The sequence below is a fragment of the Pteropus vampyrus genome, unplaced genomic scaffold, assembly GCF_000151845.1.
Source record: "Pteropus vampyrus isolate Shadow unplaced genomic scaffold, Pvam_2.0 Scaffold242, whole genome shotgun sequence".
Taxonomy (NCBI): domain Eukaryota; kingdom Metazoa; phylum Chordata; class Mammalia; order Chiroptera; family Pteropodidae; genus Pteropus; species Pteropus vampyrus.
The window spans coordinates 3,409,443-3,416,890 of record NW_011889023.1 but is presented as its reverse complement, the minus strand read 5'-3'; the positions used below and the strand labels follow the sequence as shown (position 1 = coordinate 3,416,890).

The following is a 7,448-nucleotide window of genomic DNA, read 5'->3' as shown; positions in this document are numbered from 1 at the left end:
GATATATATCTCAATATTGTATAAGTCAGATGTCAGGGAAACAGATGTCCTCAGAGAGATGCTTCCCTTGACATAAAACATTTACAAAGGACATCTACCTGATCCCAACCACTTTTCATTTCTTTCTTATTTGACTCTGATGCCTCCAGAGAGATCATTGGCCAAATTCTTATTTAGAAAGTCAGAATGAATTTCTTATAACATTTTTTATATAAGTGCTGACTGTACACCATTAAATTAATACTGAGGATGACTCTCCATATTCTAGAATAAGTGGACTTTTTCTTCTATCCTCACAACTTAATTACCATTTTTAACATGGTTTTATGGGAAAGAACATCCAGATTTCCCAATGACTTATAAATAATGAGAATATAATCTACTGACAAAAATGAAAAACTTGTATAGAAAATATAATTCAGCTTTGCTAGCATCCCTAAGAAATTAAATTTATGTGAAAATAAGTTTATTATTTTTTGCATGCACATTTGCTACAAGAAACATACTTTATTGATACTTGATCACAACTCTGGACATTAGAGGTCCCAATAATCAAAGTTTAAGGCATAATTATAAACTTAACATAGAGAAACTTTATTTATAAATTCTTAATATATTATTTTATTATCAATAGTAATGTAATGTGAGGTTTTTATTTAAAATATAAAGTTTTAATTTAAAAACATTTATTTTCACATTCTGCTTAATTGCATGTCTGAAAGCGAAAAAAATTTAATGATCCTTATTGATCTATAAGATAATATTTGAATTTGAAATTATCAGATTTGTATTTAGAATTATAAGATTTGCTTATCATGCCTAGAAATCTGCTTCATTCATTCTAGCTACCATAAAGGAAGCAAAATATTAAAGCGGTCCATTATTTTTTCCTATTAAATTGTTTTGTCCTTTAAGTCATTGCTATTTTAATTTATTCTTTTTTAAAAAAACTAAATACTTTCATTTATTATTAGAATTTTCACTACAGCCAAATAAACTTGTAATTGATTTTAGGGCATGCCTTTTACAAATGATGGTCACTATCAAAGAAAGACTATCAAAGCAATCACTATTAAAGAAAGAATAAAGGATTTGGTCAAATAAGAGATATGGTACTTATTTTTCTTCAAATATTTTAAATATCCAATAAGCACTGAGAACAAATCACAAACCCTGGAAATGATACTCACAATCCCTGGAAATGATAGTCACAGAAAGAGTCTGGACAATCTCATGGAATACTAAAAGTACTATTCGATCACTATTTCAGAATACAGTTGTCCTGATGCATTTTGGTGATCCAAACACTGCCAGAGGCATAAACAACTCACTTAGCCAATAGAAATGTGATGCAGCTTCTGCCTACAGATTCCTGTTTTAGACCTCTGGTGAAAAAAACACATGCATTAAATGTGATTTTCTTATATTATTTTTATTTAAAAAAACGCAAAATGAAGATTCAACATAGATGTTAACAAATTCTTAATAGCAGGAGAGAAAAACTTTAAAAATCAAAGCCTAATTTATTATCGAAATTGACTATCTGCATATATGTATATTTACCTATTCACACACAAAGACATACGTGCATTTTCATTTTTGAAAAACACCTTTGTATTTCATTTTAGAAATTTATTGAATAAAATTATATATGGTAAACAAATCTTGTTCTTTTTGAGCAATATTTAAAGAAAAGTTAATAAACTTACTTGAATATACACAATATTTATTGGATATTTTGGAAACTAAAGGACTAGCAAAAGCTCAGTTCTATCACTATTATATTACGCAGCTAGCTATACACTTTCAATTTTATCTAGAGCAATATATCTACCCTTATACCCTTCCTGCTCACAGATTTCACTTCCAATCTTGACAAACACAGAAACAAAGTATTCTCCAAGTGAAAAAAAATTTCATGAGGGTCATGGCTTCCTTTTATCATGTAAAAAATTAAATTGCAATTTGTATATAAAAAGATGACAACCTCTAAAAAATACAATTCTTATCACAAAACACATTTCATAGACACTAGCTTTGTCATAAACCACTCTATACAGCTATTGATCAGATCAGTATAATGGAAAACATTATTACAAAATCTACAGTCCCTTCCCACTTTGCGAAAGACACTTCAGGATACCACAGCTTCGCAGCTCCATTCTAACATTAATTTCTTCAAATAGACTTGACAAAGCAATGAGCAACGTCAAATATTTCAGTTAACCTCTGAAGAACATCACACCTTTTAAGAACTATGTTCCTGAAATTAAAAAATTTCAAACATAAAAGTCACCAAAGAAAAAAATATGGAGATCCAAAAGCTTCTCTTCAAAATATAAAAACTTTAATAGGCTCTTGTTCTTTAATAGGTTACACACACACACACACACACACACACACAAACATCAACATATCTATCTATATCTATACCAATATCTATATAGCATTTACTACAACAGAGTAAAGTTAATTTACTACAACAGAGTAAAGTTAATTTTTAAGTAGTGGCTTTAAATTTGATATACCAACTCACCTAATTCTAGCTCAATTCAAAAACATTATAATACACTGTAAAAAAAAAAAAAAAAACCTTGAAAGATTACAACACATCACTTAAAACATGAACCCAAGGTCCACATAGTTTCAAAATAAAGCAAAACTCACACCATGCTGTCAGAATATTAAATCATGCTTGCACCAACCTTGGCCTTGTCCATTCCCCTGCTGACTCCAAAGGATCAGAATCATCATTAGCAGTCCTGGAGTCCATGTCCACATTCTTCTAGTGACACTTCCTTGTCTTCTGGCCATTGCATTTTAAACTCTGAATGAAAAGTATAATAAATTACAATCTTAAAGAACTATATAACCACTCAAATTTCATATTTAATATGCATCCTGTATTTATAAATTATCCTGATTTCACAAAGATACATTTGAAAATCATGCTTTCTTTGGGATTCTCACAATGATGACTAATAATGAATTTCAATCACCTTTAATTTTTATTCTAAATATTCATCTGAATGATATTTTTTCAATATCAGTTTGCAAAATAAGCCATTAAACATGCAAATGCTATCAAATATCTATTGGAAGTTAGTCAAGCAAAAAATTTTACATGGACACTATTTATAACTTGTTATTTAGGTAAATTGATGCATTAAAAACACTATGTCATCTCTACGCACATATACAAAAACAGTAAAAGTAACTCATAAAATATTATCTTGTTTTGAGTTAAATTGTATTTTAAGTATATGAGTAACTTTATATATCTCACACATGATAAAATGTACTTGAAAGTTCATTTTGACACTGTTTTTAATAATTAAAATGTTAAAATGCATAAACGTCCACCGAAGGGATGCTATCTATTCAGACAGTTGAATAATATACGGTAGCTAAGATAAATAAACAAACTATATGTACCAACATGGATAAATATCAAATATAAAAAATTGAGAAAAAATGTCAAGCTGCAGAATGACAGGTTAAATACTATAAAACTATAACTTTTACATGTAAACATGTAAAATAGTTATACAGTTAAAAACTGTATATTTTTAAACATATATAAATACGTAATACAACATAATAATGCATAAGGATGATAAATACCATGGCCTAAATTGCAGGACTACAATTTAAATTGTTATCAAAAGGAATCTTCAGAGAGTACTCCAAATTCTAACTTCTCCATAGTTGATAAGTTATGGAGCTAAGGAAAGTAAATTTAATGATTTCCAAAATGAACCCTGTGTTCGAAATGCTACATAATCAGAATTCTAGTAAACATAGAAGGGAATCTAAGCATTCAAAACTTCTCCTTCTACCTTTCTTCTATATCAATAAAGAGGAGAATTTAATTATTTATTTTGCATTACGTCATTTCAAACTCATAGTATCTGAGGTTAAGGGAAATTTAAGCCCCATCTAATTCACTATCCTTATTGTAAGTGAGCAAACAGACCAAGAAGGTTGCAATTATTTCAAACATATGTGTAACAACAGAATAATGATGGTGGTCTTGGTGCTAATAAATATTTCTTGAAAATTATATTCCAGGTCATTGTACTATGCTAAATGCTTTATATCCTTTGTGTCATTTAGTTATTACAGAATTCCTATAAACTAAGCACTTTCAAAATCACCATTTCACAGCCGAGAAAACAGAGGCTTAGAGAGAAGCCACACAATTCCCAACTCATGGGATTAGTCTGTACCGTTGCTGTGACTTGAGCTAAATGGGATGACATCAGAGGTTATATTCTGAATGAGTAGTCACTAAGCAGGAATTAGTCCTACATCTTCCAACTACAGTCCAGTAATCATTCCAAAAAGGATGCTGAGAAAAGGGAAAAAAGATAGCTTGCATATAGAACCTTGTGTATTTATCTCAAATAAATAACTTCAAATTGAAAATCAATAAAACAAAAGACAATGAACTATCACAGTTAATCTATAAAAGCATTAACCCTTTTCAGAGAACCCTGGGGTGTCCAGGGCAAATTTCAACCTCTCCTCAACACACATTAGCATTACTAATAATTTTATGTTGAAGAATAAGATGAGTGATATTACAAAAGAGCAATGATGATGCTTGATTAATTGTTTTTGGATCAGGGAGCCAAGTAGGAAGTTGATGCCAGTGGTATGCATCTATGTGTGTGTGTGTGTGTGTGTGTGTTTGCGCATGTGCGTGCACGCACAGTCTCTTAACTACTAATTGATAGATCTTTGTCCCCTTCTAACCACTGTGTAACCATTTTTATCTGGTACCAACAATGTCGAAATTCATGTTTTAATCACCTTTCAATGGATTACTTTTGGAAAATTTTTATTTACTGTTTCCTTAGCTACTGCTAACCTACACACAGTACTAATTGTAAATGCCTTTTTTTGCCCTTTTTTTTTTTTTCCTGTTCTGTAGAGAATGGAAGCAATATTTGAAAAATCTTAAAATACTCTTTAGGAAAGGACTAGCATATAGAACACCAGTTCCACTACATATTTTACTAAAATTTTAAAGAACAGATGGCTTTCAAATTGTATGATAATCAAAAGAAAATATAACCTTTTTCTCCAATTTGCTGTTTATAGAAAGCTAATATTTCATAAATGCCAAGTTTCTATGATACTGTTCCTACCATTCTATAAATATGAAAATCATAACTTTCTATGAAACTTTTATATTAATAAATAACTGTGTTCACAAAGGGTAAAATTAATCCGTTAAAAATTTTATAAAAGAAAAACAATAACTGTAAACTTTTTTTAACACTTTTTATGCATACAAGTATAAAAAGTAAATAAGATATCTACTTTATTTTATGTACTTTTACTTGTACCTCTTACTCTTTAAAGACTGGGATAAGTCCTAAAACATAGATAGTTGGACCCATTGTGCTTTTCTGCTCATAAAATAGATTTGATATTTAGTGAGAGAAGAGAAGTAGAACTTAGGACTTCAAATTGGTAATGACTATATAATACACCTTGACCCTATAGTGTTCATCTTGCTCTTTTAATTTGAAGGTCAACAACAACAACAACAACAAAGAAATGAAAATAGACCTTAACAATGTATAGTGTATTATATCTTGCCATATGTAATAGCAAAATTAGTTTGGTTATGCAAAGATTTTGGAGCAAACAGCACTATGAGACAGTGTCATAGATTACTACAGTTTCACAGTCTGTTTCCAAGATGTTGCTCTATCAAATGGAGCCCACAGTGATACCACCTTGTCTGAGGGCTGCTTCACATATAAAGGTGCCAACTAAGAAGAATAGTCCTGAATGAACAGTCTTGGCTGCAGAACAACTGCATCAATGCAGATGGAAACTTCCAGATATCAGAGCCACTTCTGCTACAGGTCATCTCTGGGTTATATCTGCAGCCAACTTCTAAAAATTATTTTGTCCTCTCCCAACAGTTCCACTTCTCATGTGGATCTTCTAGATATTTCCTTCCTCTCCAGCCACCAGACCCAACCAACTAGACTGTATGTATAAAGTTGGTTCTTAAATAAAATCTATTTCTTTATCTAGATGAGTAACACCTTTGCACTTCCTATTCCATTGTGATCTATAGAGGTGGCATTAGTCAGCTTCTAGTATAAGTTTGTTTGTTTGTTTGTTTGTTTGTTTTTAGGCAAGGCAACCCTTGATTTACCTCATAGATTGCAAGGACCTTGTCAGCTTACAATCCCTTATTTTTTATTCCTACAGCACCTAGTCTTCCTAGGTGGTGTCCCATCCAAGTACTAATGGGGCCCGACCTTGCTTAGCTTCCAAGATCAGATGGGACCAGGCTTGTTCAGGGGCGCATGGTCGTAGAATAGTATAGGTTTTTAAAGCAGTTTTTTTTTAAAGAAAACTATCTTCTGGAACAAAGTTTCTTCACAAGTCCTTCTCTTGGCAATAGGCTTTTTATTGAAGTGCTTCTCCAGTGAGAACTGGACTGTATCAAGGAGCCTTCAGGTTGATTCTCCTTTTTCTCAAATTGTCCATTATAAAGCAACCTCTCTGACCACTCCTTTAAAACTAAAGACCAAAGAATCAGATGGGATCAGGAAGTGACCATAGCTCACAGAGCATCAATTCCTCTTCTCAGCATATTATAGGAACACAATCTAAGCCAGAAAAACATAACAGAGCCCATTATAGCTCTCGAGTTCCACTTATTAACATTGATTTTTTTTTTTCAATGGGAAATTTTCATTAGAAGTTATCACATGACTTACATCCAGCAATAACTTAGATTAAGATATATATATTAAAGCCTCACTTTAACATTGTCCTTGGACTAGGTGCCATTTTTAAAAGGTGTCTTTTTCACATTAGTAAATTCTCATAGGTAGGATCTATCTTCATTTAAACTATACCTGGCATGCAATAGTGATGGTCAAGTCCTGTAATATCCAAATTAATACTACAATGGGTATAAATTATAGATAGATAGATAGAGAGAGAGAGAGAGAGAGAGATGATAGATAGATAAATAAATGATAGATAGATAGATAGATAGATAGATAGATAGATAGATAGATAGACAGATTGCATGAACACATTTATATTTATTTATTTTATTTGTTTTCAACAGGATAAAATTCAAAGGCTGATAATATTACTACAGGCCTACCTTGTTTTAGAATAAAGAACACAAGCAATGATAGGACACTTGGATACTGACCTCATTTAATATCTCTAACAAATGAATTAATCTCTTAAGATTCACTTTCTACATCTATGACAAGTGAAAAAAAAATCTCAAGTTTCTACAAGCTACAAAGTATTAAAATTCTACTGTCATTTGTTCAGGGGAAACTAATAAATCACTCACCAATTGGCATTATAATAAACCAGACATCTTGAAATGTAACAACATGTATTTTGTCTTAAAGCATGATCCATAAACGTTCTGCTTCAGTACAGGATGC

The 7,448-nt window shown here is 31.2% G+C and overlaps 1 pseudogene; it reads right to left on the bottom strand.

The window, feature by feature from the left end:
* Positions 1-6,228: 6,228 nt before the first annotated feature.
* On the bottom strand, positions 6,229-6,347 carry LOC111729016 (annotated as a pseudogene).
* Positions 6,348-7,448: the final 1,101 nt, after the last annotated feature.